Raw genomic sequence first — 25,648 nt, 5'->3', positions numbered from 1 at the left:
GAATAACAGAAAGCCAGTCACATCAAGGAGTGCCGTCAAGCCAGTATCTGTGTCTGTGGCTGAAGTAATCAGAACTGGCAGCATCCACGCAGACAGATGCCACCAGTGTTTACAAGTTGGAACTGGAAAGGCTGCACAAAGTTTGTGCAGCAACTGTCTCAAATATATATGACTGGCTTCAGGCTATCCCATTAGTTCTCCACTTCCATGGACTTGTTCACAAATTTAGGGAGGGAAATAAAGAAGACAAAGTTAGCCTCTGGCTGGGAAAAGACACCTGAATGAGAAAAGCCCTGATATAGGAGTACCAGGACAGGGAAGGAGAAAAATGAGAGAAACTGAAAACCACCAAATAAAGCCACAAATGCTTTACAAGAGGCTGTGCTATAACATATGCTAACAGCATTTTGTAAACCAGAAATGTTCTTGAGAAATATGCTGAGAACTCAGCTGAAGCTTTTTGATGCCAGTTTCTAGTTCAAAATGTATTGCCATGAAGAACCTATGTACTTTAAATGGAACCTCGTGACTTGCTTGTCTGATACAGTAATAACATAGCTCCAACCATCTCTTTTATGTATTACAAGATAGCAAAAGCCTCTGTGATTTTAGGAAATTGAGCATGTAAACATAGGTAGTCTCAGTATATCCAGTGAATATTAAGTGCCCATTTTATCTCCTAGGTTGATGTGTAAAGTTAACCAACTCAAATACATTGAAGAGGTTGCATTCGCATACTCACATTTTGCTGAGAGTTTGTTGTATATGAAATGTAGGAATATTATAGTAATATCCCATTAAACACAATATTTGGTAAATAGCAGGAATGTCCTGTGAAATGTGAAGACTAATTCTGTCCTCAATTCATTTTAGAGAAAAAACATTACAGGTAAGACAAAAGAGAATCTGCATTGGTATGCTGCTGGGTCTTTTTGAGGTTGGTGGATTATTTTTGTGCTTCTAACTGTGGTGTCTGGCTTCTTATAGCTCCTAAAAGTCCATTTTTATTACACATATATAAAATTACTATGGCAATTACCAAAAGAAAACAACTCATGTTCAATTTCAGAACTCTATCATTTAATTCAAAGTTATGCCTTTGTTAAATGAAACAGTGATAATAATAGGAAACCAGACATTTCACAAACTAGTCTTTGCTCATAAATCCTAAGCCCACATGGTTATTGCAGTGGGTGGAGAGGGTGGGTTTCTCAGTAAGAGGAACATTGGGGCTGAACACTACAGGCGGGATTGAAGGTAGGCAGCTTATTGAAGAATAGGGGGAAGGAAATGGTGACACGTGGAAACTACCTTCATACGGTAAACCGAGTGCCACTCTGCTGCTTCTGAGAATTAGAAAAGTAGTAGGTGAAATATCCAGCAAGAAAACCAAGTTGACTGATTTTTCACAACTCAAACCTGCTCTGTGCCTGCTTACAGCCCACAGTGACTTCTCATCTAGGGTTGCCTACAAATAGGAGCTATCCAATTAGATTTGATTCTAAGCTAAATCATGAGTAATTGTTTTATTTTCCAGTACAGATACACCCCACACATCTTGCATTCATAGTTAAAGTGCCAGGAAGTATTTGTTGTTGATCAGAGTTTAACTGGGCATCCTGTGTTTTTATTTGCTAAATCTGCCAGTCAAATGGATTCAAAACTGCCCTTAGAGTCTTCCTCACCTTGATCCCGATCTCATTCTCTCCACATCCCTAAATTCATCTTAGTCTATGCTCTGCCTTGCTCTCCATGCTTTAGGCATACTGACCTCTGGAAGCATGAGGATATGCCAAGCTCCTCCCACCCCTTGCCTCAGTTGCAAACCCTTCTCTCCATTTGCAATGCTTCTCCCTTTGTTCTTAGCACAGTTGGTTCCTTCTCATCTTTCAATGATCAGTTTAGATGTCATCTTGTTAGGGACTCTCTCAAACTACAACATCTGAAATAGGCTTTCCCCTTAACTTTGCATACAAGTATAACCAGTCCATAATGAGCTTATTTTGTTTTACTTGGTTAACTGTCTGCTTCACCATCATTCCGAGGGCCAGTAAGCCTCTTAGGCCCTGTATCCCAAGCATCTCTAGAAATCTGCCTGTCACTTATGAAGTGTCTAGTGATTCTTTAGGAAATAACAGAATTCTTATGCTTTTATCTTCCTTCTTTTTTTTCAAATCATGTTTTGTCTACACATGTTGTCATTTATTAGCATGTCCCCCAATCAAAGCAAAACATGTTGCCAGCACAGAGCAATCTCTACATGTGTTCAAGTGAAGGTGAAAATCTCGACATGTGTTCACAAAGACAAGAAGGATGGCCAAGACACTCTAAACTGTAATGTCTTAGAGAAAACCTGTCCAACGATATAAATAGTTGAAGAAAAATCATGTCTATTGTTTGATGGCATTTCACATCTTTTTTTCTTTCCCATCATCTGTAAGTCACTTAGGCTGTGACTACTCAGAATTCTCCATTTCTTATGATTTCCCTTTCACCTCTGCAAACAGTACTTTGTCAGTTTAAGAAGTTCCAAATATTAAATATAAAAAAAGAATTTTCCTTAAATATATGTACACATAAATGTATATACACACATATATAATATACTTCTTAGTATAAGTCCGTCTGTAGTCATACTCAAATAAAGCATTTTATATATGTGAATCAGAAATAAATTCTAATAAATTCTAAGGAACTTATCTGGGGGGGAAACCCATCTACTTTTACTGAGAGGGAAACAAACTTAATGATTTTGTACAATCAGTGAGAACATTTATAAATATGCACTATTATAGATATTAAAATCCATTTAACTTAATGATAACTTCAAATATGAGATGCTTAGACTTTTAATAATATAATTTACAAAAGCATTAGATTAGATTCAAGTTTCTTTTTAGAATCAAATAACAAGTTTGCAAACAAGAATTGGAAAGACATAGGAACAGACAAAAGCAAAAGAAAGAAGAAAGGTTATGCTGCATAAAATCACTTACATCACAAACTTAAACAAAAAAAAAAAAAAAAAAAAAAAAAAAAAAAGAAAAGAAAAGAAAAGAACGCAGATTTCACTTTCATATGCTAAGATAAATGAAGGTGCCAAGGTCAGATGAGAAAAAAATACAAGGTCTCTCCTGACAAGTAAATGGAAGAACAAGTGTAAATGTACCCTGTGGTCCTGTCATCAATGGAGTGACACTGCTGTGACATTAGCCACCAGCATCCCCTCCAGAAAACACTTCTGAGCATCATGGCTTTTAAATTATTTGGAGCTCTGTCTTAGTGATAGAGCTAGAAACTTCATTATCTTGACAGCTGTATGTTATTTCCCCTAAGGATAATACTGAGAAACAGACATCAAGATTTCTGCCAGATCTGCTCATTCATACAAAACACAGCATTTACTGAGCACTCAGTAGGTGTCAAGTGTTGCTGAGCACAGGACAAAGTCCACAATTGCTACCACCTTTTGTTGGTTGTTGCTGAAGTTGTTTGTCTTTATACCTCATCAAAATGTGAATGATTTTAAATTCCATCTTTGATCTTCCCAAACATAACACCATTTCATTAACTGCCATGGTGAGAAATGGATTCTTTAAATGAAGGAACCCATAAAGTGAGAACAGATTGTTTTGTATACTCCAGATTCCCACTGAAGGTAATGCAGGAACACTGACATGTGTGTGTGTGAGAGAGAGAGTGAGAGAGACAGAGACAGAGACAAAGCGACAGAGAACAGACAGTACACAAGAGAAATAAAAATATCTTGTCACACTATGATTCTTTAAAGAGATAAAAGGAAATGATTACTCCTCTTCCAGAGTAACTTCAGCTATCTTTGTGCATACCAGAAACCTTTTTTTCCTACTTCTAGAAAGGGACCCTTGACTATTTGGTGCCTCTCTTCTCTTGATGCTGAAAAGCTCCAACACACCATCAGGATTTTTCAGAAGGGATTTCATTGTCAGCTCCAGCTTGCAACACAGGAAAGTGACATCTCGAGTGGGCCTCTCCTTGTCACTTTCTCCATATTTTGGCACTCACAAAAACACCTGTCAAACACTATCCTACACACATGGCTTCAAGGATAAGAACAGAAGAAGTAAAAAAAAAAAAAAAAAAAAAACAACTTTACTATGAAAGACTCTAACTAGAAAAGGCAAAGAGATGCCAACTGACAAATGTGCAGTGATAGACTTTCTCCTTTCTATTTCTCTGACTTATCTCTGAGGTTCCTGGCCAATATTCTGTGTCATAAATATGGCGCTACACGGAGTTTGAATGCTTTAATATTGGTACCCCAAAAATGTTAGTGCAAACTGGGGGAATAAGCAAGAGAGAAAAATCAAAATTTTCTAGCCTTTTTTTTTCCAGAAATACAGCCGAGAACCTATCTCTGAAAGTGCCAACAGCCATATGTAATTTCCACATAAAGGTTTCGGGGGAAGTGTGGCATGGGAGGTTAGCACACATTTCTGCTTTCCTCCTTGAAGTTCAACGTGGCTATAACTCCAGAGACAGACAGTATGAGGGGATTTCACAGAGGACGTTCCCCAGAAATTCTGGAGTAGATTAGAAAACTGAGATTGCTTCTAGTTCTGCTATTTTTAATTTATTTGGAACTAAAAGACTTTTCTGTCTGAAAGTAACCATTTAACATATAACGGGGTGGGGCAAGAAGAGGGAAATAAGGGGCATTCCTTTCTTTTTTGCTTTGTTATTCCCACCTGCAAATAACCCTCTCTGGTTTCTGTTATTTGCAGGAAGTTCTTTACCAGAAAGTCTTTAGCATTCCTTATTTTGTTGCAACTTTAGATGTTTCCAAACAACAGTAGTTAGATTCCAAGCACGTTTCTAGCTTTTGATTCAAGTACATTAATGTGTGGGTGTATGTTTTACTCTGCTGTTCTTCAGATATCCCGCTTGCCAGCAGCTGAAATCATGCCACCACAGGTCTCAATGTCATGCAGATTTTACACCCTGATACCAAGAAAGCAGAAGCATTTCTCAAATAGTCTTTGCTGACTTGGCAGGAAGACATAAATTGAACATGAAAAGGATTTTTCATGGGAAGAAGCGAAAACAGTTTGAAAGAGAGATAGGCACTTTTATCTTGGAAAAGGTATTTTCAACATGGCATATAGAAAGCTATGCTTTTCTTTCTCTCCTGAGAACAACAGGATCCATAAAGCCAGTCATCTCTGGTTCATGGAACAGGGAAACAATGGTCTAGGTCACAGAGGTCACTCTCCTTCAGAATCCTGCCATTCCAGCTATGGTTTGCAAAGCCACGTCCTGGGCACTTAAGGTACTATGTTTCACTTTCCCTACACTGTAAAAGGAGCACACCCTCTACTAAGTAATTTTCATTCTTCTCATGGGTGGGAGTTTTGGGAAGTTGGGGAAGTAGTGGATAAGGGAAGAAATAGTATTTACTTTCTGAACAGGTACTATGTACCAAGAAAGTCACTTCCTATGCCTATTTCACATTAAGGTTACAACAACTTTTAAGAAATATCATTATGTCCATGTAGCTGATGAAAAAGAAGAGATTCAGGAAAGGTAATTAAACATATAATGGCAATAAAGTACTATTATTAAATAAAGCACTAGAGGCCCTCCTTGGTGGCGCAGCGGGTTAAAGCACAAGCCACTTCCTTATGAGTTCAATCCCCGCCTGCCCCCAGAGGTGACCACATGGCGTGGCAGACCTCTCCTGATCCGCCTGCTGCTCCCCTCAGCAGTGTACTTCATCAATCTGCCTGTTCTGCTCCCCACTCTGTCTCTGGTAAAGCCTCTCACCGCGCCTAAGCCTCTGGCCTATACCCCAGTTCTGTATGCACAAATAAATAAATCTTTAAAATAAATAAATAAAACACTAGAAGGTTCAGGAACATAAATTCTGCCTGAGCTGTTGCTTCTGAACCTTCCCACACCATCAACCTGCATCCCCATACAATTTCTGCACTAGATGGCTTGGTTTAGTATGCTATTCCTTATATAAACAAAATGCGATACACATACACACACACATATTCAGCGGGTTATTATTCATTCTGAAAAATGAAGGAAATTCTGATATATTGTACAACATTGAACCTTGAAAACATCACACTAAGTCAAATATATCAGATGCAAAAAGGACACATATTGTATGATTCCACTTAAATAAGACATTTATATTAAAATCACAGACACAAAAGTTTCATAGAGGTGAACAGTAGATGGGGAGTGGAGGGATTAAGGAGTTGCTTCTTAATGGATATGTACTTTATATTTGACATGATGAAAAAGTTCTGGAAATGGTAATTTCCCAATACTACTTTCATAAAAATGCAAATATGCTCAGTGGCACTGAATGGTACACTTAAAATGGTCAAGGTGGTACATTTTATAGTACACATGTTTTCCTACTATAAAACAATATATCCTGCTTTTCCTGTTTATAGAATAGTATCTGCCCTGATTCTAAAACAGTCTCAGAATTACCTAAGTTAATGACAAAGACATGTGGGATCATCAACTCCACACAAGTCAACCCTCATCCACTGATAACAGCTTCTAAGGACACTGGATTGTGAGGTATATGAAGATGTTTCTGATACCAGAGGAATCAGTAGCATGATCAACCTAGAAAGCTCTCTCACTTAAAAATTGGCATATCAAATATTATTAATTGGGAAATGGAAAATAGACTACACACCAAGAGATTAGGCAAAAAGTTTATGGTATAGACAGACCACGATAGCCAAATCAGGCTGATTTTTTTTTAAAGATTTATTTATTTATTCATATAGAACTGGGGTACAGACCAGAGATGTGAAGGGTGACAGGTTTCACCAGAGACAGAGAGGGGAGCAGAACAGGCAGATCGAGGAAGTACACTGCTGAGGGGAGCAGCGGGCGGGTCAGGAGAGGTCTGCCTCAACATGTGGATCACCTGCAGGGCAAGCGGGAATTGAACTCATGAGGAAGTGGCTTAAGCTTCTTAGTGCTGTGCTTTAACCCACTGCACCACAAGGGAGGGCCCCAGGCTGATTTTTTGAAGGCCTTGCAACTAAGTATGCAAAGAAGCCAACCTAGGTAGAATCAGAACACAGCAGAAGCTTTCCGTGACCAAGATATCCATAATTGAGGACTGCATAGGGCATCCTGAGTTTTTGCTGCTTTCTCCTGTTAGTAGAGTTTCCATGCAACCATGCAATATATCGCTCTTCATCAAATGTTAGTATCTACTCCTTGAATATAAAGTAATGGAACTTCAACATGGCTGCAGTAGGCAGGTGGTCAAATAATATATCATCCACAGAGAGCAATTTCAATTCTCAGACCATGATCCTTCTTTTCTCTGTGATCCTTCTTTTCTTTGATAGACCGCAAAGTCAGATGTATGGAGGGAAATGGGTATCTGTCTAGTATCTTCTTGTTAAAAATTTGACATCTTTAACTCTGGGGAAATTCTAAAATTTGCTTGACTCATAAAATAAAGAGCACTGGAAAGTAGAACTAGCATTAAAATAAGATACTTGATGAAAACCACCTTTATGTTACATAAAAATATTTTCTCTGCAAAGAAACATTCTTTAATTCATAAATCAACTTTCTTGCTAAAAGTCAAATTAAAATGAACTTAGATCACAAAATTATTACTTGGATATAATCCTGTGTTATTGACTGGAGAAAGCTATCTTTTAAAATATGGATCACATACAACTCTCTATTTCCAAGAACTTTATTCCCATCTTGCAGCACATGGCAATGATTAACCTGTTGCATTAACTGCTTTATATGTCAGAATATTGGAAAACATATTAACTAATCTTGGTAAATGGTTTTGTGTATTTTTCTCCTACAAAGTACACTACCCACTTTAAATAACTCACATGAAAATGATGCACATCTGGGAAGAAAGTATTTTATTAAGAGAAAAATGACATTTTTAATTATAAGGAATCAATACACAATTGTCTTAGTCATTTACATTTTAACAATGTAATAACAATGTAATAATAACAATGTAATATCCCATTTTTGAAACTAGAAAGTACTTGTTGAATACAAGCACTGAAAGATAAATCTGAACCATAAATGCTGTTTTGCTTCCCTCTGTCAATTACTTCCTGCAAAAATGCATTGTGGCAATTCTATTTAGAATCCCCAAAACAGATGCTTTTCATTTTTGAAACTGCAAATGAGTGTGGAGTGAATGTCTGTAGGAGCTAAGATCTGAATGCATGAGAGCTCTACCTCTGAATCTAGAGAATGGCTTTTCACTGGGTAAAAATCAAGGGCAAATTATTTAGTTGGTACACACAATGCCTAAGTGTTAGCTGCAATGCTCTTCTCAGACCCACAACTCCATTGAAATCCCTCACTTTTGAGAGTACAAATAACAGAAGGAGAAATGAGTCAGAATGTCAGGCATTCTGTAACAAAAGCCCAGTGAATTCCTACCTTTCATCTCAGAAACTACAAAGACTGAAGATCAGATCCATAGGCACTACGCAGTCAAAGGACCTATGCAAAATCACAGGGACTCTGAGAAAGAATTGGAAGGTGATGATCCCTGGCCGGCCCTGTCCTCTAACCTTAAGTCCACATCACATAACCTCTGTTGAAAAACTCTCTGAAAGGCCTAGGATTTTCACTCCGGTTTGACTCACTACCTCAGAGTCAGCTTGTAGAGATGGATATCTGACTAAGCTAGGTTTCCCTTTTTATGTTCTCTCTCACAAGAACTGAGAATTTTTCACATTCCAAAATAAAATGCAAACCGAGAGCATTTTATATTTTTGCATTTCATTTCCCTGTTTTGTCAGTGAGTAATTATAGCAAATAAAATATTGCAGCTGAATGTAAATTGTTAGGCAACCAGATCACACCAGCATATTTTTCTTCCACAAGTTTTACATCATAGCATGTTAAATATTAAAATATTGCAAGTCAAGTAAACAGAGGATTCTTTGCTCAAAGCATTAATTTTAAACAAACATTTCACTGTTATTCAGATCAGATGCTAGGAAACAAATGATGCTTTCTTACAAATAAGGTGGATATATCGTCTGGAAAGAGAGCAGACAAGAGAATCACATAGAAAGCAGGACACTTATGACACCAGAAATGAATTTCAATCAGAATAACATGAACAAATTTATGTGTTGGAGAGAAAGAAAAGAAAGACTTATAAAAGGGAATTTGGAAAAGAGCAAGGAATAAGAAAGATTGATTTATTCTGAAAAGAAAGAAAAGGAGATGTTCTTGTCAGTATGTAAAAACCTGACTCAAAGTAAGGCAGGTAGGAAAATAATCAAACACTTTCTTATATAGTGAATTTCAGTTTCCTTAGATGGTTACAAGGAAGTTAGAAGGGTGTATTTCAGATCTAAAAAAAGATTACTAATTAATAAAATGTCAATCAGTAGGCATTGACTGAGGAACTAATATGTGCTCAGCAGCCAAATAGAAAATGAGACAGTTTTTTTTCCTGAGACACTTTGCTATGGGATGAAGAAAAGACAGTATTGAACAATGAATAATAAGAATGCATATTTCACGCTTGGGGTTAATAAAACTCAGAACGTACAATTCAATGGCACTGGCCACCAGAGTGCGTTAGTCACCATGGGAGAATAACTATTTTCTGAGCATCACCTACTCTTATGCTAATAATGCCTGGCATTTATGGATTCAAACAATTCATTAGGAATTACACCCTTTAGATTGCTGAGGCAAATAAACTGTTCTGTTACTCAGTAAGTAAATGGTAGCACCTGAGTTTCACTCTAGATCCCTCTTTCCTCAAAGATCATGCTCTTTCTTTGACAAAAGTGCTGGATTTAGCTTGAGTACTTCTTCCTCTCATAACCCTTACAGCCAAATAACAACTAATTCAAACAAAACAAATAAAAAAAGCTTGGGATAGGTTCTTTGTAAAGGAAAGGATCCCAGCATGATGAAAGCAATGAGCTTATAATGAGATGGAGGTTTTTTTTATGTTTTATATTCCAAAATTTTATTTGGAAGAATATACTATATTTTCTTGAATGGTGAAGCCTTTAAACAACCTCAGAGTTAAGGATGTTTGAAGGGCTTGGATGCTGGTGACGAGCTTCACAGAAGAAGGCAGAGCTTTCCCACAGAGATGCGGGGTGCCTGGGAAGAGGACTGCTCTAGATAAATGTGAAAAACTGGAATCATGTTGAATGTGGTCAAAACCACTGTAAGACATTTGGAGAGAAGAATGTAACAGATTGACTAAGAAAATGGAGAGGAATTTAACATTTTATTAACTGTTGGAAGTGGATGTTGAAGTCTGTTCAAATTGCATCTTTATAGGGTAAAGAGTCTTTCCATGATATCTGGAATACCAATCCATTCTCTAATTATGTGATAGACAATTATACCATAATTGACATTTATAAGCAAAATCATCATCTCATCGTCATCATCATCATCTTGCTTTTGAAGAAAGTGGCCTGCCCCAGATACACAATGAGCCAGAATGATGACTTCCTTGTGTTCACCACAACTCAACAGTCTCCTTCTTAGAGAAACATAGGCAAAAACCCAGAGCACTTGCTAAATAAAACCAACCTAACAGAAATATTACTTACTTTCATTTTGAAGAAAGCTACTGAGGGGTAAAGAAATGAAATTGAGGGAAAGGAATAAACAGGAGATTTTCTCATATCTGATAGTTAATAAGGAAAATACGGTGCAGGCTTTCTTGGATGTCACTTGGCAATTAGAATAGCAATTTTGCATATCCTTCAATCCAGCAAATTCATTACTAAGAATGTTCCCTACAGACCTATAAGAATTACAGATTGCAGGACTATGGCAAAATAATGTGCACGAATGTTCTTTGTAGCACAACCATACAAAACAAACTGGAAAAACCCCATATGCCATCAATTAGGTTAAATATAGTTTGAGTAAAAAGCAATATTTAGAACCCTTAAGAAGGATGAGGTGGCCCTCCCTGGTGGCAGAACAGGTTAGGATGCAGCACTGTAAGCTAGCTGCAGTCGCTTCTGTGTGAGTTTGATCCCCGGCCCCAGGTGGTGACCCACATGGTGCAGCAGACCTCTCCTGCTCGCCTGCTGCTTCTCTCAGCAGTGTATTTTGTCAATCTGCCTGTTCTGCTCTTCTCTGTATTTCTGGTGAACCCTCTCACCACCCTCTCACCACCACCTCTAGCTGTACCCCAGTTCTGTATGAATACATAAATAAAAATCTTCTACATCTGCTATAAGAACAGGTCCATGACTGCTATAAGACTGGTACATGACTGAGTCTCTAATTATTTATTCAGTTAACTCAGTATTAAGTTTGAAATAAAGAGCAAGCTGATATCTAACACAATGGTCCTTATGGGTTTACTTTGCTATACAAACATGGAGATTTACCCAAGGCCTAGACTCTGGCAGTCCTATAAAATCATCTTCATAAATATTTGTTGAGCAAATAAATACGCATTCACATACACATGACAAGAAAATTCACTATGAATGAATGTACTTTTTTCCTAAAGAAAGGCAATGTTATTAAAAGAGATGGGCAGTAACAACTCCACATTCTGATCTTACCCAGGAAAGTGAGGAAACCCTCTCTTTGCCTTTGCTTCTTTCTCACACAATGTGCAACATAAAGGACTTGTTAGTCACATTTGTCAAGAGACTCCACAGGTACTATCTGACTCATTGCTGCTTAACTTATCAATTGCTTTTGTTGTTTGGTGAATATTGATCTGGAAGACCTTGTATCTTGCTGAAGTTATTTGTACAGCAACTCCTCACTTTTTCTTTTTAGTAGACATGAAGGCTCAAGTGTTGAGGGCTTTGGGAATTTCCCCCGGCAGTCTCATTCCATCATTAAACACCCAGTTAGAGCTTGTTATCTAGATAAATGTCCCAATTAAACCAACAAACTCTTGCCCACACCTAACAGTGGCAGCAGGCTTAAGTCAAAGATTTTAGAGGCCATAAGTGACACAGAAAATGGTCTGAGGAGGTATAAGTTTACTTTCATTTTTGTCACTTTCACTCATTCATTGTTCAGTCCAGAAGACGTATATTGATAGATCCCAATGTCTATTTCTTAGCTTAAAATGTTGTTTGCTTTCCTGTAGGGACATATCTTTCCTAATTTTTTTTTTAATAACACAGTAATCCTAATTCTGCATCCCAAGTACCTGGACTGGAGATGCTGAGAAAGGAAATGAATAATGAGAGTGACAGTGGAAAACTCTATTTTATAATGGGAAGTACTCAGGTACTAACTGTGATATAACATTACACAAATAGGGTGATGCTATAGTAAAAATACTTCTAGGATACTTTATTTAAACAGTTTAATTCCCATCTGTTCAAATTCATGCCCAAACACCAAATCATCTTCCAGACAGCATCCCTAATCCCTAACCTTACCTTTTTATGTGTACTACTTGCTCTGACAACATATACTAACAGAGGAGTGCACTATGTAAAGCAAACTCTGGGATACAGCAGGCCCAGGAAAAGACAGGTGATGGGTCCTCACTCTAGAAAGCTTTAGGCCTAGATGGTAACAGAAGCAGAGACTTTCAGATTAATGGTTATTTGCCTATTAAATAATTCACTTAATCACAACATTGAACCCTAGGGCTGAGAGAGAGGTTTGCTGTGATTCACCGAAGTTCCTTCACAGAGACATTCTGTACTCCACAGCTCATTCCCTATCTATCAAATATTCATCTTCCTCACCCATCAATCAACTTAGGTTTCCTCAAACAGAATCCATAAAATAATAATACATTATATCTGCAGAAGGGTTTGTACCTTTCCAAACACTTCTGCATACACAGCATTCTGAGATAGACATGATTATCATTGGAAGCTTAATAATAAAAATTTATGATATGAAGTCCTTCTTTCTCACCCGCACTCTCCCCTGCTCTTATTTGCCTAACTTGTTCTTCTCCTTTAGTTCACAGTTAGTTGTCACCTCTTCCAGGTAGCATTCCAGGATTTTAATTTTTATTTATTTATTTAAAAAAAATGTATTTATTTACACATACATAACTGGGGTACAAGCTAAAGGCGCAAGGGCAGTGAGAGGATTCACCAGAGACAGGGTGGGGAGCAGAACAGCAGCAGTACACTGCTGAGGGGAGCAGTGGGCAAGACAGGAGAAGTCTGCTGTGCCATGTGGGTCACCTCCCTGGTTGGGGATCAAACTCCTGCTACAGTGGCTAGGGATAGCTTCATAGTGCTGCACTTTAACCCTTTGAGCCACCAGGGAGAGTCCCCAAGGCATTGTTCTTAACTTGTAAGGATTCAGCTAAAATCTGCTTTTGTGTGTTATCTCCTGGGAAAAGACAAGGACAGATCCTTTAGGTCCATCCATATGACAACACGAAGACTAGTATAGTTAGCAATGGCCCTTTTTTGCTCTGGGACTCTGTAAGAGAAATCTCTTGTTGAGTTTTATGCCCACTTTTTCATGGTCCACAAAGCTCTTTCTTATCTGCTCCTGCCTATATTTCACATCTAAACCTTTGCATTATCTTCCTTGCTTACCAAGTTCTCCTTTTTTTTTCCTGTCCAAGAAAAAAACCACTAACCACATTAGCTAGGCACTGAGCACCTAAACTGTAGCTTCCCAAATTGTGATGTAGCAGATGTGTAAAATACAAAATCTATTTTAAAGAGAGTACAAGAAAAACAACATGTAGAAGGTTCCCATAAATAATTTTATATTGATTATATTAAAATGAAACTTTGAGTATAATAAGCTTAATAAAATACACTATTGAGATTAATTTAATCAGTTTTTCTTTAGTTAAACCATGGTTACTAGAAAAATTAAGCTTGCACATGACACCAGCATAGAATAGCACAGACTTTTGCTGACCTTTTCATTTCTTTATGAGGAAAAAGCATATTCTCTGTTGTTTTTACCTTTACTTGGGAGATTCTATTTCTACACATGGCATGCCTGACGGATGTTTATACTTTCAAGTCCAGCTTTTTCACAGCTCTGGATTCAGACTCTCCCTACATATTGTGTAGCTCACTTATTTTCTGTCCCAACCTGTTTAGATTTTTCTTAGTACTAACCATTAGCTGTCACTTTGTACAAGCACTTCACTACTGCTTTGTCTGTCTGCCACTACAACAGAAACTCTGGAGGCCAAGATTAATATCTACCGTGTCTGTCTTGTTTCCTTTGGCGTGTTCAGCATTAATTGGTCTTGAAATAATTTTTATTTGAACTTAATCATCATTATAAATGAAGGACAGACACAAAATGGAGGTTTGGGGCTGAAGTGGAGAGCAGAGTAGTATAGACCGTGGCTGGGTAAGCCCTTCTTGCTCCCTTTGAGAAATAGCTCTCCAGGCAGCAGCCTGTTCCTTGCAGAAACTCCAGGACTTGCCATTTTTAAAATACCATTTTGCATTTTGCAAATCGAGTAATCTGCATAGGGGCCTGCTGCCTAGGAGATCTGCAGATAGGTTCAGGCTGGAGCAATTTATTAATTAGTACATTTCACAAGGAACAATACTCATTGGGTCACTAACATCAATACTCCTTAAAAGCATCACTCCCCACTATGATTCTGGGCACCATGCAGACCCACTGAATCAAGCCCTCAGGACCTCAGAGTGCATTTTAATCAGATTCCAAGCAGTTTTGATGTGCACCAATGTATTTGTGACACTCCTTGACTCAGAACAAACCATTTCTGAGAGAAAAGAAAGGGGCTGGAGATAGCTAGGAAAAGCTAAACTTCACTGTCTTCCTATAGTGGGGAAGTTAAAAGTGGTTGATCTTGTGGTATGTTCATAATTAGGAGGGCAAGAGAATACCTATTAGGAGAGTGATTTGTTTGTAAGCAAGGCCCAGACAACCAAGTGGAAGTAAATGCCAGCAGAAAGCTATCTTGGTCTGAAAGTGAGCTCCTGGTATCTGATAGGGAAACAGGTCAGAGAACATGTTTCCTTTGCTTCTTGGGTCTCTGCTCATCAGACACACAGATGAGCATTTATCTTCTGTTCTTTGCGTTTCTTTGCGTACTTTGCATTAACACTTTTGTTGTTGGTCTAGCAACTGAAACCAGCCCGGACTGTGCAATACAAAATCAAAAAAGTGTATTTCCCTGGCATAGAGCTCAGGGTCACACAACCCATTTCCAAGAAGCACTTTCCTACTCTATGAGCTGTGGGCAGTTGAAACCGGGACAAAGGCTACACTAACTTGAGAAGTGCAGAAAACACATTCAAAGGAAAGAAAGTCATTTCTTGTATACTAGTACTGTGGCTGACTAGACAGGGAAAGTAAGTAAAATATTGAAGTCTTAATAAGCTGAACCCACCAGCAAACAAAGTCAACCTGGATTCCCCACAACCCTGCATTTCTCTAAGCTCATGGTGTGCCCTGTTCTATACCCCTTGATGGCACATACTTTTCTGTATTGCAATTAAAAATACCACCTCTCTACCATGACACTAATTAATGAGAGTAACAGCTCTCTAGACAGTTTTCTCTGCCCCGGCCACTGTCCCAAGTACTTAAGGCACATTACCTGTTTCATCTTCTCAATAGCCATATGGAATAAGTACTTTTGATCCTCTTTTAAAGAGGGGGAAATTAAATTACACTTAAGACGATTTGAGTAACTTGCCCATGGTCCAGTAGGTGGAGTTGTGAGCCATTCTTCATTTACTAAAGCTTACAGTTTGAGTGACTCACTGTGTAGTGTGTGTGTGTGTGTGTGTGTGTGTGTGTGTGTGTGTGTGTGTGTGTGTGAGGGGCTTTGGCAAGGACACTGCAAGCTTTTTATTGTTATGCCTCTCGTGTTAGGAAGGCAGAATAAGTGTAACTGAGGGACACAGAGGTTAGGTTATTTGCTCAAGATCATTCAGCTAACAGACAGTTCAGTCGAGATAAAGACAGGCTCCCTTGTGGCCCATCACTGAGAATGCATCGCACAACCAATAGGTTCTGAAAAATAAATTAATAAATGTCCTCAAAGTTATATTTTTATTCACTGAGGAATAAGAAAGAAAATCTAACCTTGGCCTTCTTCTCATTCAATCCATATTAAATCTGTTCCAGGACAGATTTTTCCCTCACCCTAATTGCTCCATCTCACCCCATTTCTGACTCTCCTTCCCAGTTACCTTCTCAACCCAGGACCATGCTCTTGGGGTAACTTAATACTTAAAAGCTCCATCTTGCAAGGGACTGGAAAGAGGTGACAATGAGGGACCTCTACCACTTTCTCAGCAAAACAAAACCCCAGCCACACCAAGAACAGAAACGATAACACCAAAGAGTTTGTTTATGTCTAATCATGTACCAGGGACTGGTAAATACATTTACTTAGTATTTTGAATAATTCTAAGGTAGCCAATATTATTATCACCGTTAAAGGGATGGAGAAATGAGATCAGAAATGGTCTTGTGGCTCTTACTCAGTATCACAGAGCTAGTAGCCGACAGGCCAGGATTCAAACCTACGTTATCTGGTCTCAGTGCTCTTAACCTCGTCAGCATACACTGCTCCACTTCTTTGGTAACCCTCTGCTCATGGTGCCCAACCTAGGCAACCCAGGATGTAGTACTTTCTTCCTCACACACTGGTTGCTACTTGAGGAGAGACAATCACTCCCTCTACCATTCTGTCCTATTTGGATTCAACCTACCATATTCTAAATGCATGGTTCATATACAATTCCTGGATAACTGTATCATGCTACTAGATTACAGGGAAATACAGAAACTGCTGTTACGTATACACTCAAAAAAGAAGATCCCAATTCTAAATATCCAGGGTTAAAACTAGGTCTGGAGGAAATTTCTGCAGGTGTGAGCAATTAAAAAACTAAACATTAATTAACAACCCAAGGGACTGATGGTGTTAGTAAGTTGATTGTTAATGACATAGGTAAATATTGTGTCCCCACCTAATGTGTGAAAATAAGGTCCCTTGAGCATATGAAGTGTTAGGGGTGATCTTCTCAAGATTCAAGGGTATCATGTACCTTTTCAATATGTCCCATTTACAAGTTTGCATATAACAAAACTATGAGGAGGAGGGATTACCTTAGTTACTAACCTTGCATGTCATCTTTGAAAACATCTTCTATTGAATGAAAGACAAAGATGATATCTGTTTCAATCATCCATGACTCATTTATCCTGGGACACCAAGTAACCCCATAATCTAATTTAAAATTGTATATCTATCACATTTGGTTCGCTTTTTTTTTGTTCACTCTCATTTCAAAATATTTTTCTCCCCTTTCCTTCATGCCTTAAATAGAATGCTATTAACTACCTCTATTTTACTCTTTATCTACTTATAATTGGCTTGCTGCTTTTATTTTTCTAGTAAATCATTTTTTCCCAAAAGGTATCAAAATCAACTTACTAAGCAAATGCTTCGAATAGGTATTCCAGGCTTTCATCTCCCTTCTGTACAGTGAACCTTGATTGACTGTGAGAACTAACTCCATGCTTGTCCTTTATGATATTAGTATTTCCACCTTTTTCCTTCTCTGTGACCTCCACATCTCTTTGAGAGCCTATATTCTGCTCCAGCATAACTAGTTCCCCAGATACACAGTAATGCCTTTTTGGACAGCGAAGGAAATTAGAGTGCTATTCAGGAAATAAGCTCTCTTCACTTTCCCTCCCTGGGAGGAGTAAATTTCCCTACTCCTTTGATATTAGATTTGATTTGGCTAATGGTATGTTAAAGGATGTTACTTGAGTAGGGGCTTGAAACATGACTTGTACTTCTGCCATTCACCATGAGAAGCTTACGGTCTTGGTTTCTACTAGATCTCAGAGGATAAGAGCAACATGGACCTGTCCTACAGCCTGGTGACCAGTCCATATCATTTGTCCCACAGAGAAATGAGTTACAAATAAATGATTATTGTTTCAAAACATCAAGTTTTGTTGTGAGTTATTATAAGATAGTACTGAAAATAGCTAGCTGATAAACCCTTATGATATTAAGCCTTTGTTCACTTTGCTTTCCTCTTACCTAAAGTATTCCATGAGTGCTTCGATGGAAATTTTCCTTTGTTTGTAAACTTCCACAATGTAACCCTCCTATGTCACTGCTATACCTTCATGCTTATTCTTCTCTCCTTTATTATATTATAAATTCTTTTGAGCCAAAACATATCCCAATGCAGCTTTGCCTGCCCAGAGCATAAAGAATTCTAACTTGTAGATGAAAACAAATTCAAATTTGCTCACTTAGTCATCCATTCAGCAAATGACTACATCTTAGAAAAACCTCCATCTCAAAGGCATTTAATACGATACCTGACCCACCTTAATAGACAGTAGATTATGTTACATCTGATGTATGATATTAGTGTTTCTGGTGTTCTGCTAGTCATTTAAAAGGAAAAGGTGGCATTTATTTTAAGGACATACTTTTTGTTGGTAGAAACTATAAGTGTTTATTCTCTTGGTTATTTATCTCTCCCCTGTTCCCACTACATTCCTCAGCTTTTCAGTTCTATTTCCCTATTTCTTCATATTTCTTCCCATTTTCCCAGAAAACTTATTCACATAAAACTTTACTTTTCTTATTAGTATTCACTTTATGAACTAGTCTATTTATTAAAGTCACTACATCTACAGCCTCTTAGAACATGGGACACACCCCAGCCATGCCCCTGGACCCAAGACATAATGAACTGAAACTAAATGAGAGAGCATTAGGGTAAATTCAACTGAAACTTGTTTTGTTTGTATTCAAGAGTTAGACTAACATGTCAGCCAGTTTCAGTTCCTTTGAAAAGTCACCATTTAGAATTCACAAAAACATGAACAAGAATTGAAATCAAAGTGCCTATGACCAGAAACATCTGAAAATGTATTTGCCATACACAGGAAATAAAAGCATTTAGAGCAGGAGCTGACAGGTGGTCTATGAAATAGCAGTCTGCCTGTCAAGATAACCAATGGAATCATAAATTGCTGTACTTAAAATGGAAGCGTCTTTAAATGGTAGTCAATGGGATGTGGGTATAAAGTTACCAGCTATGACTCAGTTCCTCAGTCGAGGTCCACAAATGTCAGCACTAGGGTAAAGAAGAACACCAAACTAGGAGTATGGAAAAAAAAAAAAAAAGTCAGTCAGTCACTTAAGTTTTCATCTCTATCACTGAAGAGTAACATCAGAACTCCAAGGATCAGGTTAAATTTCATGCTATTTAAGTGTTTTGTCTAAAATTATATTTCTCAAAGCAATGGTCAAAGAAGTTTAGGAGTTACTGAAGAAGGATAAATAAGTTTATTTTACTATGTGATATTTCCGAGTCTTTAGTATGCTAACGTGTATTATGAAATTCTAAGAGTTGGTGGATGTGATATAGAACATTGCCTCAAGTAATCTGACTAATGATCCTTTTTTTCTATGGACCAATTTATAGAACTATTGTATTGTTCTTTATAACTCACAGAGACTGTTTCAGACAAAAGGCATTAGTACATATCTAAATGAAGGGGCAAAATTATGATAAAGAGACAATTTAAGTTGTCTAAAAAATACCTCCCTAAAAGTTACTTATTAATTACAAAGTGAAAAATGAGTGATTTTGCACAGAGGAAACCCTATAGATATCACAATAAGTGATCAAAGTTAACAAGCTTCGCTATAATGGGGCAAGTTGATGGCATGTTTCTCCTGATTAATGCCACTAGGATACACTACTACTTCTGGTACATTTCTGAGTCTATCTTTATAACTGTACTAAGCTTTTCTGAGAGAATTTTCTTTTTTTTTAGAAATTACATATTCAAGTATTTAGAACAAAAGGGACATCATACTTGATGCCGTTTTAGGAGTTAGTGTGTGGTCCTTGGGTTCACTCTGGGAAAGGTTTCACCAGAGCTCCTCTTTCAGTGGCATGCGGTGAGTTCCCAGGTGAGTTTCTCCAGGAGACAGAGACTCAGATATATTTAAAGAGCAGCTTTACTAGAAAAGGAGAGGAAAGGACACTTGCCTAGGCCCAAAAGAGCAGGAAGAGCTGCCCTGAAAGGGACAGGCTTGCTGAGAGGCCTCCACTGAGGGAGGTCAATGCAGAGAAGCATCATGGTACAGGTCACCGGCAGGCAGGAGGCTGCTGCCCTGCAGAGGGAAAGGGTGGGTGGGAAGAAGCACATGCGTAGTCACAGCTGGGCAGAGGACTGCTGCATGGTGCTGGTGCAGAGATAGCACTGATACAGACATCTTCTCTCTAGGAGGGGCCCACTCCTTGTGAGCCTAGGTTTGTTGATTTTGAATAGAATCTGAGAGGGACACGAGATCCCACAATGGCCTCCATCCCATGTCTGTCTTTCACCTTTTGGTCTGCAGTCTAGACACGCGCCCTCAGCAAGCCTGCTACCTGCTTGGATCTTCTGCAAGTATTGGAGACTGAGGATCTTGATTTCTATGGCTGCGTCAACGGCTATGCTAATCCCTTCTGCCCCACTCCCTGTGTGAGTCAGTCTTGTGATGCCTCCTTTTTATTCTTTCCTCTATCATATCCACAACTTCCTTTAAAAGATCACAGGGGAAAATAATAGAAAGGGCGTGGGAGAGGAAGAAAATATGATGATGTACAGGCAGTCAGGTATTAATATCTGGAGAATCTGAGGGAAGAGCGTAGAGTTCTTTCTACTGTCTTAGAACTTTTTTGCTACTTTAAATTATTTCAAAATTAAATTTAAGGAGAGACAAAACACACACCACACACACACAAACACACTTTGCCAAGTTCTAATCTCAACCACTGACAAATCTTCTTGAGAAAATTACTTGGCCTCATGGAGGTTCAGTTCTTCCTCCTACAGTGAAGATAACATGACATCTTGGGACCTTCTTGAGAGCCAACAATAGGCTGCAAAGCCACTGTCCATAGCCTGGCTCAGGAAGCTTCTGATAAGCACAACTGCTGATGTTTCAGTGAATCTAAAAAGCAACATGGCTAGAGGGCATGGCTCTTTCAGAGGCAATTCAGGGACTCCTGTGAGTATCTGAGACACAACGCAGTGTGTGTCAGGAATAGAGACACAGGCACCTGGCACCTGCTTTCAAATAGGATCTTTTATTTTCCAGTGTTTCTATATGATCACACATGGCATTACTCTTTCCAGAGTGGGAGGATGAGAGCAACTTTGGTTGGGGTTTCTTTAGAAGAAGAATTGATTTCTTACTTTTAAAGCAGCCTCAGAGTATTTCAAAACAATGATGCCTTTGCCCAGCCTCCCTCTGCTTCTGTTCCCATTAGCTGCTCATTCTCTTGAACTTTTCTTCCCATTGCTGCTTTACCATCTTTCTCCTTCTTCCTTTTTTGCTTCCATTCACTCACATGCTACCTCCTGCTAAGAGCCTACCTTCTTCCTGTCATGTTTTGTTTGACTTTGTTTTGGAAAAAAGATTAATCCCAAATGAACAAAAAAAGATGTGTGGGAAGGAAAAGAATAATGAGCTCTTAGCTACTTCACCCACCACCAAGTTTTAAGTTCCTCCTCCAACTCATGATAACCTCCTGTGTAACTACAAAACACAGATGATTTTAGCTGAAAAGCAGAAATGAATAAGGGGAGGGGAATAGCTCTTAAAGAACTGTGCAGCGATGTCAAATGGCTTTATGCTAAATATTAAGAAGTTTTAATAAAGATGCATTGATTATAAAAATGTCCATTCTACTATATTTTAAACATCGTAAACTATCATTCGCTGCCATTAATTTTATGTGGAGGATGTTTATAGCTCAACTTCAGCTAATTCCCAAATGTATAATATGAAAAGAGGAAAAACATCATTTCTATTTTACCTTACTGTGATTTCCATTATTACATACTTCAAAGTGTGCAACCAAGAAAAAAAAATTACAAAGGTTGTAATGGGTTGAAATTTATTTAACAGGACGAATCGATCTCAAGAATCATTTTCCTAAGAGCTTTCATGATTTTCATTTTATATTTTTAAATAAAACTGTTTAAACTGAGTTTAACTGCAATAACCTCCCAGATGCAACCACTGCTACAGACTACTGAGCCTGCATCAAGTCCCAGTTACCAGACCACCGAATTGTTCTTGTCTCACTTGTAGAACTTAGACGCAAATGTTGGGGGGAATAGTAGCTTTTAATTTACATCATTTTCAACTGATTAAGAGAGAAACATCATGGTTTTAAGTATAAGTGGAATAAAGAACTCAAGCTTTTACCTCAAAGCTTTTAGAGATATTAACTTAAAAGAGACACGAAGCAATATTACTCCAATAGTGACAACCCACTTAAGCCGGTCTCTTTTCTGTGATTCTAGAAAAAATGAAAACAATAGGAGAATCCACAGACATTTGACTATTTCTTTTTTGATTGAGGGCTATTGCAGGTGGTTGGATACATCTAGTAAGAGATGAACATATTACCAGACAGAAGTGTATATTTGATAGCAACATCTTTCAAATGGAGCTCTTAAACATATTATTTTTGAGATAGAAATGCCTGTTATAGGTAAATAAATTGGCTTAAGAGTCTTATAATTAGCAGTTATTGGCATTTCTGAGATTTACTCTGCCCTTACTCATTTCATCCATGCATTGATTCTTTGCTCATTCTCTGTTAATGGAACATTTACTGAACTGCCAGTTACTTGACAAATGCTAGTCTAGATACTGTAACCTGAAAAACAAGATAGTGGGGTCAGAGGCTGCATGGAGCTTCCATTCTATCTTAGTTTGTCTGAATTCATAGAATTCAGTTTTCTTAGAGGTAAACATTTGCAGGGTTAGGGAAGAGAGGGCAGAGGGAGAAAGAGAAGAATAGGTGAGAGTGTACACACACTGGTGAGTCAGGGGTAAAGAGGAATCAAGGTCAGAAAGTCATGAGATAGACCAGGAAACTGAAAGAAAGGGAAAGTAAGGGGGGTGGGGAGTATGTGCACTGGGGATGAGGGAGTGACTAAGTACTAAAGGAAGGCTGTGTTTCTTTAAGTTTGGTCCAATACTCTCATCAAAATTGCCTGTAAAGTTTGCTTAATATGCAGAGTCCTATGCCCAGTGAACCCAGATCTATGACCCTGAATTTTTGTGATCCTGAAATTTGCATTTTAAACAAGCTTTTGGGTAAATCTTCACATTAAAATGTAAGATCCAGTCCTCTTATCAAACCCACAGGCTCTGGCTTACTATCCCTCTGCCAAGGTCCTCAGTGAATGTCCCACCAGAAGGGCTGGGGCTTCTCTAAATCCACCCTGCTGTGAAAGTCAGTGATTTTAAAGTTGACTAAAGTTTAATCCAGGTTAGTGTTCTCACTGCTAATAAAGCCCTCTTCAAGTAAATACTGACTAAACATTTGTACTAACATCAGAATGTCAGCATATCCTGTCCAAATAGTGACTGTGGATGAATTCGAACCAGAAAATCTAAGACTGTATTCTTCACCTACTGTACTACTTATTGAGTGATTGTAGTCAGTGTGGGGTATTATTTAATTATGTTCCTGTTTATTAACAATTTAGTAATAAAATAGGAAAATTTCACATTAAAAAAATGGTGAGTATATAACTATTTTTTGTTTGTTTGAGAAATGTAAATAGTATCATAATTAGTGAAATTACAGTATCAACAAACACACAAGTTAGGCATTTTGTCTTTCCAGTTACCTACATCTACAGTCAAAACTTGCCAAAAGAAAGTGGAAACTCAAAATAGTCACAAAGACTAAATGATTTTATTGCCTCACACTCTGGCAGTGTCCACTGCATTGTCCTTAATACTGGGTCCCAATCAGATCATCAGGACAAGAATAATCAGTACCTCGTCACCCATAGAAGAGGCAGATTGACGAGTTACACTGCTTAGGGGAGCAGTGGGTGAGACAGGCGAGGTCTGCTGCACCACATGGGTCTTTTTCCTTAAGGTGAGACAATATAGGCGGTTTAGGTTTTGTACGTTATATAGCTCTGCTGCAGAACAACTCAGCTCTGTGATTAAAGCATAAGAGAGGATGGGGCCCTCCCTGGTGGCACATGGCTCAGTGCTAAGAAGCTAGTCACAGCTGCTTTAGCATGAGTTTGATCCCTAGCCAGGGAGGTGACCCACATGATGCAGCAGACCTCTCTTATCTTGTCAATTGCTCTCCTCAGCTGTGTACTTCATCAATCTGCCTATTCTCCCAGCTCTGTCTCTGGTGAATCCTCTTACTGCCCCTGCACCTGTGGCCTGTACCCCAGTTCTATATGCATAAATATTTTTTTAAAAAATAAAGAGTAGTCACAGACCATAGGTAAGGAAATGAGTGTGTATGTTTCCAATAAATCTTTATTCCCCAAACCAGGTAGTTGGCAGATTTGGCATGCCGTTGTAATTTACTGACCAGAGCCTAAATCAGCCTTAGATGAGAGCTGGGCAGTCACAAACAATAGCAAGATCATGCTAAGAAGGAGATATTGTCACTCAGCATCAAATTCAATCTCCTCTCTGATAAAAAGGCACACTAATGCATTAAGAAGATTTACATCATATTGAATATATTGGGGCAAAGTCATATTGTTTATAGCAATATTTTTTTAAGAAACAAAACCCAGAAAATAAAACACTACAGAGTACACTTACATGTATAATGTTGCAAGGTAATAGCTAAGTATCAAGAAGCATAATACTAAAAGATTCAGAGGAGTAAATATTGGAAAAAAGAATCCAGAATGGAAAGAGAAGATGACACTAGACTTATACTCTATGTTTACTTTTTTACTTTTCTATTTTGTTAGTGTTTGAGTTTATTGAGAACATTTGTAAGTTGAAAAAATAACAAAGTAAATATCAGATTTTGTCTTTTACAAGTGTTAGAAGACTTCTTAACTCCTTCCTGCTAGTTCTCCCCTAAGCTATACAGGGATGTGATGGTGAAATAATCATTCATTCCACATACATATTGAGCTTCCACCACATTCAGACACTAGACTAGCAACAAGGGATTCATAGAATTCAAAGTCTAGTTGAGCAGACAGACAGTAATCAAATAATTGAAAAAATAAAGTTAAAATTGCAATGGAGACAGGTGCTATGAAGGAGATATGCCATCATTCATTGAATTATTGGATTGTTTATTGAGCAAAATAGCCCATGAGTGTATAATGGGTGTCTTTCTGCAGTGAATGCAGAAAGACAAGAAGAGGTAATGGGATTGAATATGCTGAGGAGTCAGACTCAGTATACATATGAGTTGTATTGAGCAAATAACCTACTCACAATTTCCTTGAAATCACTCTGAATATGAAATTATGACAACTGTTTTAAAATAAAACCCGATGATACAAGGCATTTATAAGTCTTCTTTAGCTAAATTTCCATATTCATCTTGCATATTCTTTTAATGTCATTAGCATTAAGGATGGGCTGGATATATTGGACCTTACTGTTTGTTTGGTCATTTCCTGTTAGCATTTTCCTTAGTGAGATTAGGGACCACAACCAATTCTTCTCTTCTATGTAATGAAGGCACCATGTTTTGAGTTGTATGCCCAGCACCTTCTCTGTAAATGGTTTGCCCTTTCTGAGGGAGTGAAGCCCCTGCAGTCACATTTGTGTGATATGACAGGATTAGCATATATACTACCCCACTTGGGCCAGAATATTTTCCTC

General features: G+C 38.1%; 1 protein-coding gene across 7 annotated transcripts in view; it reads right to left on the bottom strand.

Moving 5' to 3' along the window:
* Positions 1-25,648, bottom strand: part of FHIT (fragile histidine triad) — a 1,224,031-nt gene that overhangs the window by 280,119 nt on the left and 918,264 nt on the right. The gene's annotated exons all lie outside the window — the stretch shown is intronic.

Source organism: Condylura cristata, unplaced genomic scaffold (genome assembly GCF_000260355.1).
Source record: "Condylura cristata isolate star-nosed mole 26May11 unplaced genomic scaffold, ConCri1.0 scaffold00004, whole genome shotgun sequence".
In the NCBI taxonomy this organism is placed as follows: domain Eukaryota; kingdom Metazoa; phylum Chordata; class Mammalia; order Eulipotyphla; family Talpidae; genus Condylura; species Condylura cristata.
The sequence above is the reverse complement of the archived record's forward strand: the minus strand, read 5'-3'. Positions and strand labels throughout refer to the sequence as shown.